Raw genomic sequence first — 9,291 nt, 5'->3', positions numbered from 1 at the left:
TTCAGCTGAGATCCATTTGGATGAGGACTCAGACTTTCAGTCTGAGGAAACAGGATCAGCTGAGAAGTTGGCGAGGTGAGGTAGCTGTTACCTGTTCTGTTTCTCTGATCTTTCAGCGTTCACCCCAATACCTGGCTCCGGATTTGTTTTTATTAATAAGAACTTTTAAGATTCATGTTACATAATACTTTTTAAACCTATTTTCTGTTTTCTCCTTTCCCTACCATGCCCCGGTAATCTCCCTTGTACTGTCTTTTACAATTAGATCACAAACATGAAAATGTGGTGCTTGTCTTTGTAAGACAGACTTACTTCACAAATATGATTAGCAAATTCATAACAATGAAACAGTTCATCTTTATCTTTCAGAAAAATTCTCTCATGTACAATGTTGCCTTTTCTTTATCCATTCTTTCATTAATGGACACCTAGCCAAATTTGCTACTTGGTTACTGGAAGACTGCTCTGGAAAACATGGATGTACATGCATCTCTGTGGGAACATGATGTGATTTTCCAAGTACGTGTCCACCAGTGCTATTGCTGGGTTGTATGGAGATTCTTGCCTTAATTTTTTTTGAGAAACCTCCTCCTTAATTTCCATAGCCATGTGGACTAATTTGCATTTCCACCAGCAATTAATAAAACCTCCCTTTCACCAGATTCTCTTTTTGTTGTGCATTTTTATAAATAAAATAGCCATTCTGAATGCAATCAGGTTGATTCTCAATGTAAGTTTAATTTGAATTTCCTTAACAGCTATGGACATGGAGAATATTTTCATGGATTTATTCCCCATTTCTATTTCTTCAGTTCAGTTCCAAAGCCCAATTCTTGATTGGATTGTTTGGTCTTTAGTTTTTCAAATTTTGAAATCTTTCTATATTTTAGGTTCTAGTTTCCTATCAAATTTGCCTCTGTCTGTCAAAGACTTCATTTCACTATGTTTATATACTGTCCCTACTTCTTTACATCTTTTGCTCTGCATTTTTAAAATTTGAGATAATAAAAATTTTTAATTCTTGCTCTTGAAAGTATCTGTATATGCTTATATGTTAAAGTATTTTCCCTGTTTTCTGCTGGCACATTCAAAGTTTCACATCTTATCATTAAGATCTTTGAATTTTAGTTGATTTTTTTGTAAAAGGTAAAAATAGGAATCTAGTTCAAATCATCTGTAAGTAGATGCCCAATTACCCAGCTCCACTTTGAAAGATGCTGTTCTTCAGTGTGTGCTTTTTTGCACTTTTGTCAAGAATCAGATGGCTGTAGCTTCCTGGGTTTACATTTGGATCTTTTCTGTTCCATTGGTCTATATAACTGCTTTTGGACCACACATCCTGTCAGCATATCCATAAATATATCTTCAGTATTTAAAGTGAGAAAATATAGAGCATCAAAACCTACTGATAGTGAAATGGATGAAATTTAAATATTCTACCTATTCTCAAGACTCATAGACAGAGGAAACCATATCACCTGTTAGCTGCTAACCTAGAAAAACAGAAAAAAGTCAATGGAAAAACTACACATTAATTCTAAAAAGTAAGATCTTACAAAGTAGAAGGAATACATAAAAGTTGAGACTAGTAAAGAAAGGAGTCATAGGAAAGGTAGTAAACACTAGAGTGGCTCAGAGTATTAGTATCTTGCACTTGTTAAAAACATATCATTTTTCCAATACATTATTTATGTAAGCTACCAATTTAAAGAAAAATTGCAACACATCATTACTTACAATACTTACACATATAAAAACAAAATAACAAAGAGGAAAGGACAAGAGGAGGCAAACCATGAAGAAATGGCAGGACAAAAGAGTTCTAAAAACACAGTAGTATGAGAAAACTTCACTCATTAATGAAATCTGAATTATCTCAGCAACTAGAGCATGGTCAAAATGTACTGAGAAGCAACACTGGCTAAATAAGGAAATTCAGGGGTAACAGCAGCTAACAAGAGAAGAACTTGTTTTAAAAAATAATGGAACAGAAAAAGGTTAAGTAGAATAAGGGGTGGATGGGAGGTGTAGATGAGGAAAGACTGGGCAAGAGAATTGACACTATGACATGTCAAATGAGTCATGTGAAAACCTACTACTGTAGAAACTTCATAAAATATACATATACAAAAACATAGGAAGAGTTTAAACGGAGCTAACATAGCTGGGTGACAACACCCCTACAAAGCACCACAGACTAACATAAAAATTCCAGTGCCAGGAATGGTTTATCATTTGAAGTTACTAACCAGTGAAGTCGCCTAGATCCCCAAGAATATGTGGAATTTCCAGTGCTGTAAGTTGTCCTCTGGAACTTGACATTAACATCCCACTAGAACGTGGAAAATTCAAGTTGGTAATCACCTGGAAGTATCATCCATACTGGCTAGTTTTCATGATGCTACAAAGTGCTATGCATATTATCAAATGAGAAAAGTCATCTCCCGTGTCACCCAGCTCTGAACACTGGGAGATACAATAACAACTGCTTAGCAAAATATGTCCACTGTTATAATAGTGGCGTGACCATCATGGGAGTAACCAAACCCTTAATGCTTGGTTTTGAGCATGGTTCAAAGTCACACCTGGCACCATTATCAGAGCCAAGAACATGTAGCTAGCTATACAGATCATAGGTTCTTGGAGCAAATCTACCACTATTTCTTTCCTAAATGGGTATAGCTTTTAAACTTCTAATGACTTGATTTACACTCATACATTTGTGAATATCTCAACCATCATCAGAGAAACTTCTATTTGCAAAATATGACAATTGATGGAGATCCACAATTAGTCAATGTTCAGAAAATGAGAAACTATTGAATTCTTGGTGCTAGGGATATCTTTATCACACCCTCTTCTCATGAGGCTCAGGGTAATTGAAGAAAAACAGGCAAAAAGATTTCAAGAGTAAAAGGCAGTAATGACTAACTACAAAGAAAGTGTGTTTCCAGGACATAGTAGGTATGTGATAAATAAGAACTCATTCCATTTGAGACAGACTGCAAAAGATCTGAGCAAACTCAAGCTAGAAAAAAATCCCAGCATGAAGAGGGAATATGGGCATGAACTTCCACCACTAGCTAAGGGGCCATTGACAGTTGATAGCTGCTGGGAAAGGGAGAGTTAATATTAGGTTTTTCGAGACAGGGTTTCCCTGTGTAGCTTTGCGCCTTTCCTAGAACTCACTTGGTTGCCCAGGCTGGCCTCAAACTCATAGAGATCCGCCTGGCTCTGTTTCCCGAGTGCTGGGATTAAAAGCGTGCACCACCACTGCCTGTCAATATTCTTAAAAGTATAGTTCCTAATAGATTGACCACACTTCAGTGAAAGCCACACATCCAAGCATATGTGGGCAACACAAACATCACTTGATATTTTTTGCTTGGGGGAATATTTGTTTTTCAAAATCATAAAGTTAGGTGGGAAAGGAAGGTAGAAGGATATGGAAGAAATTTATGGGGGATGAATATGGTCAAAATACATCGTATGAGATGCCCAAAGAACTAATAAAATAGGAAAAAAGTAGATGAAGCTGGGAGGAGAGGTATTGGAAGTGGGGCCATTGGAGTGGGAGGGAAAATTTGAATTGGATACAACCAAAATGCATTTTATATATATATATGTGTGTGTGTGTGTGTGTGTGTGTGTGTGTGTGTGTGTGTATGTGAAATTATCAGCATGTGAAAAGGATTCTAAATAACAAAGAGTTAAAAAAAAACCAAGTACACACACACACACACACCTTGGTGTCATGATATTCAATAAACACATAAATGGCAGTGAGAGAATACACACTGATTAGAGGAGCATATGAAATAATAACTAAAAGAAAAACATTTTTAAGGTAAGAGAGTAGAAAGGAAAGAAGGAAACAAAAAGATTATACATGAGAAAAGACAATAATAAGAGAGGAAGAAAAGAGAATGATGAGTATAAACCATGGAAGAAAAAGGTAAGAACCCATTTTTTTCATGTGTCTCAAAACCAAGGGACATAGATAGACAAGGGAATTGAAAATGGGCTCCTTGTAATAGCAGTGTCTTATCCCAGAAGACATCTGTGTAAGCAGACATGGAGATCAATGTCTAACAGGACCAACAGGAGAAAGGGGAGGGCCCAGGGGCACTAGGAAATACCAAAGTCAACATCTGCTTAACAGACTCCCAGCCTCAGGCCTCTCCCATCCGAAATAGATAAAGCTCTTATATTCCCTTTCTCTGAAGCTTGGTTTTCTGTTTTTTTCCCAGATGTTCAAGCCTTTGACAATGACAGGCAATTAGCTCAGAGATTCCCTAGTGTACCACTAGCACCACTTTACAAAGGACAGTCAATCATATAATGAATAATTAAGCTTAAGAACAAATAATCAACTTGTATACTTAATCTCCATTTTTGATAAATGCCTTCAAAAAGATGAATTTGAATGAGTATTCTAACTCATGCTCACAGCCTCCCAATCACCTAAGCTTGGTAGACTGTTAGTAGACTGCCATTACTAAGGGAGTAATCCCATGTTCTTTCCCTCTGGTCACAGAGTTTCCCAGTATATCATATACACTGGAGGACATTTACTTTACACAACCGAAATATTCTGTGACAATAATATACTGCCTAAAAATACAATAATATAATTTTTTCATAATATATGAATAAAACTTTCAATTAAACAATCACATGCTTTTAAAAAGGGGATATAATTAGGAATAGGTCATCATGACTTATAAATAACAACCTCAAAATCTGGATCTTTGATGTATATTAGGGCAGAGCAGCCTCTTAGCATAAACATAAAAGGTATTCTTTGAAACCCTATTACTTTCACTCAATCATATTTTAATTTATTATCTTATATTACTTAAAAATACCTGAAAATATATCTTGTTAGTGACTAATTTGATTATTAGCTCTGAGACAGTGGTTCTCAACCTTCCTAATGCTGCAATCATTTAATACAGTTCCTCATGTTGTGGTGACCCCCAAATGTAAAATTATTTCATTGCTACTTCATAACTGTAATTTTTCTACTGGTATAAATCATAATGTAAACATCTGATATACATGATATGTGACTCCTATGAAAAAGTTGTTCAAATCCCAAAGGAGTCGTGACCCATGGGTGGATAAATCACTGCTCTAAGAGAATCACCGACATCAATCTTACTGAGTAGGAGTTACATCTACCAGGCACAGGTCTAAGATCTCTGTGTACATTACCTAACTTTAACCCTCCTAGGACTCCAGTGAAGGAAATTCTAATGTCATCCTTATATTTTGGAATAACAAGATGATGCTCAAGATGAGCTGCACTTAAGGATTCACAATTACAATGTAGAAGAAGAATTCAAACACAGCCTTATTTTTGGAGAATCTCGAATCCTTTTACTGGCTTAGAAAATAAAATGTCAAATGACAAGGTTAACAGATTTCTTACTGCTCCATCCAAAATTTACAGATGAAGACAGATTTAACATATGTTGATGTAAAATTATCTTCTTATAACCCCTGGAGAATTATTGATATGAGTGACTGACAATCTTTGATATTCAAGGCCACTGTGGGGTTGGAGCGCTGAGGTTTAGAGTTAGCTTGTTTGTTCTCTCCTAAGGAAACCAACTACAGTTTGTAGCTGTCTTTAGCTTCTACATTCCCTTGGCAAAACATTAACAGGTCTGTCACTTTTTACCGGACATGTACCTTTCAATTTGTTTAAATGTGCCACTAAGAATGCAAAATAATTCACAGAAGAACAAAGGAGTACACTGAATAAAAAGGATCTTGTCAAAAAATATTTATGGACCCTGGTAAGTCAAGTGTTTGTTCCTTGTGATTATAACTAACATCCACAATTCTCTAATACAGGATTACTTAATTTTACTATACTAGCTCTTTCTTGTCAGTGGTTTTCCTCTTCATTCCATGACCTATTGTCCCTTGCCTTCAAACATGCAAGAAAGATTTCCAATGATGTAATTTAATTATTTATACATCTAGATTTTGATATTAGAAACTATTTTCTTTGGCTTTTTATGAAAGTAATAGTGCTAATAATGTGAAAATACATTTAGATGATTTAAAATCTGCTATAGCCCATATTTGTCTCTTTAACATTTGCTTTTGGACTGACATAGTGGTTCATTTGGCTGTAAACTTGAATACACCTATAATCAACAAAAACCTGTTGGTACACCTGTAAGAAATTTTCTTAATTGGATCATTTGAGATGGGCCACTCAGAATCTGGGCCACATCTTCTAGTGGCAGCCTACATGGAAGGACACAGGAGAAGGAAGCTTTTGCTTTTTGTCTACCTGTCCTCACTCTCACTAACAAGTTCCTCTACTCTATAGCTAAAACATTGCTTTTCTGATATTAGAATCGACTTCTTTGTGATTCCAGCATAGACTGAAGACTAAGAATCCTCCAGGACTCCAGCACCAGATTGGGAATGCTGAGACATTTAGCCTTATAGACTAAAGAGCTACTAGATTCTTGGAGAAGGCCATTATTGGACTAGCTGGACCACAGCATGTAAGCCACTCTAAATAAATTCATTTATTTATCACTTCTATTCTTTAGAAAACCTAAGTAATACAGACTAGTAAACATTTGAATACACATACATTCTAATATTTGTTGATATTATGTGAATTATTTTGAACGACTAATTACTTTGTTACATTTATTGTAATCCCTCATTATATCTTAAACCCAAGGATATAACCAAGGAATATAATATTTGAGAAATCTGGCAATAACTATTTTTGTTATTAATTTTACTATTGCAGTTACATATAAACATCATTTCATTTTCATGTTTATGCATTTCCATTGTTCTTAATATTCATACATATTTAATTTTCAAAGAAAAATATTAATGAGTCATAGAAGCAGATGACTTGATTATCAATCTGAGAAATTATATGTTTATCTCTATGCAGGAAGTAGAGTAAGCAAATTCTAAGTGGGACAAAGCTATAAACACTCAATTACTGTCCCAGCAATATACTTACCAACAAATCTTCGTGTCTTAAAAATTCCATAACGTTCACAAACAGTGCCACCCACTGAGTTTAAATAGGTGAGCCTAAGAAGCCATTTCTCACCCAAGCCATACTGAGGGGTATAAATAAAACCTCATGGCCCACTCCCAGTGTCTGACTTCCTCCCAAGGCCCCACCCCCTAAAGATTCCACAACATTTTCAAACAGTACCACAGCTAAAGAGAAAGTGCTCAAAAAATATGAGCCCATTGGAACATTTTATATTCAAACTGGAATCCTGACCCCATCCCTCCACACAGAGATTAGTGGCTGTGTCATGTGCATAACGCATCCATTCAAACTTTAAAAACTGTCACAATATTTATCAGCGTCGACAAGTTTCCAAAGTCAAAAATCTATTATGTGAGCCCCTATCAAAACACAATCTACATCATTCCAATAAATAATGATACATAATGGTACAGGGTAAACATCTCCATTCCATAAGAGTAGAATAGAGAAATCACAGGAAGTATTGTCCCAAAGCAAAGACAAAGCATAGCAAGGCAAATACCAACTCCTCCAGCTCCTTGTTCAGCATCTGTGGCACATGATCAACTCACACAGATTTTAAACTTGGGGAGCTGACTCCTCCAGCTCTGCATCCTGTAACAGTCTCTCTCTTAACTTGGCTCCACTCCATCCCTGCAGCTTTTGTCAATGGATAGCTGTGGTGACTATTCTCAGTTGTTAACTTTACTAAATATTGAATTAACCAAAACCCAAGTCATTGGGGACACCTGTAAAGGATTTTACTTGTTTGGATCACTTGAAGTGAAAAAAAACCCACCCTAAATCTGGATTTTTTTTGAGATGGGAATATCCACTTTAAATCTGGGCCACACTCTCTGATGGCAGCCTGTATAAGGGGATGCAGAAGAGGGAGGCTCTTGCTCTTTGCCTGCTTGTTCCTACTCTACCTGATAAGGTCATTCCTGCTGGCATTAGAGCCTCCTTCTTTGAGATCCCAGAGTATACTAAGGACCAGCTGAGACATCAAGCCTTGTGGACTGAACAATTATTATATCTTGGACCTTTCATCAGGAAACAGCCATTATTGAAATAGTCAGACCATAACCTATAATCTACTCTAATATATATATTATATTATATATATATATATAATATATATATATAATATATATATATATATAACATATATGTGTGTGTGTATATGTGTGTATATGTATGTATATATGTATATGTATGTATGTATATGCGTGTGTCACATATATAAAATATACACATATATATGTATATGCACACATCCATTCATTCTATTAGTTCTGTTTCTCTAAAGAACTAATACAAAGCCCTATGGTTCCCACATCTCTAACTGCACTCAAGGCTTAACTGCAACTTAGCCTTTACTTTTACAGCTTCTATGATGACATCTCAGGGCCTTCTTGAAGAGACTTTGATCTTGCTAAACATTGCCTGGCCTTGGAAGCTCTTTGAAGCCTTGTAGAAAGCCTTAGGAACACCTTCAACCTTTTATCTTTCATGTCTGCAAAATCAGTAAAATATGGATGCTTCTAGACAAGTTCTGTTGTCTTTTGAGGTGAAGTTTGGTCTCTTCATACCACAGCTATACCGCACTTGCTATGCCTGTCAGATGAGTCTGCAAGGTTACACTGCAGAGCATTTGATTTTTGAGCAGAGAAATTCTTTATTTGAACTATTGGTTCTGGCTCCATCTTTTGAAATAAATTTACATTTTCACAAGTAGGAGCCTTTGATAGTTACTTGGATTCAGGTTACCTTTCTTATTGTCCCAGTGCAGAGCAGGTTTGTCTTTAACAAGTTTGACATTTTTTAGCAGCCACCTGATCTGCAACATCCAACTTGCTTATGCTTTTTCTTTAACAAATTGCATGATTTTATACCTTTTTAACATACTTGTGCTTTTCACTGTACAGATGAGTAGTGAGCACTCACCATGTCACAAACAGAATGCTCTCCTGTCTTGTAATTTCCCCCACCACACACAACAATCTATTACTTTTAAATGTTCTTACTCAAGTTCTCAGTACAGGGGAAGAATGAAGCAGATTCTTTGTCTGAATGTTATATGAATAGCCACCAACATAGCTTCTGATACATTGTTTTTTTCCTCCACTGAGATCTCATGAGCTTGGCCTCCATTGTCCTTTTTTCTCCTCAGCTTTATAATCATCCAAACTCCCATGAGTATAGCTTCTTCTAAGTTCCTCTGGAAATAGAATTAACAAAATCTGAAACTGCATTGT

The sequence above is a fragment of the Peromyscus eremicus genome, chromosome 2 (assembly GCF_949786415.1).
Source record: "Peromyscus eremicus chromosome 2, PerEre_H2_v1, whole genome shotgun sequence".
Classification (NCBI taxonomy): domain Eukaryota; kingdom Metazoa; phylum Chordata; class Mammalia; order Rodentia; family Cricetidae; genus Peromyscus; species Peromyscus eremicus.
This window is presented reverse-complemented; position numbering follows the sequence as displayed.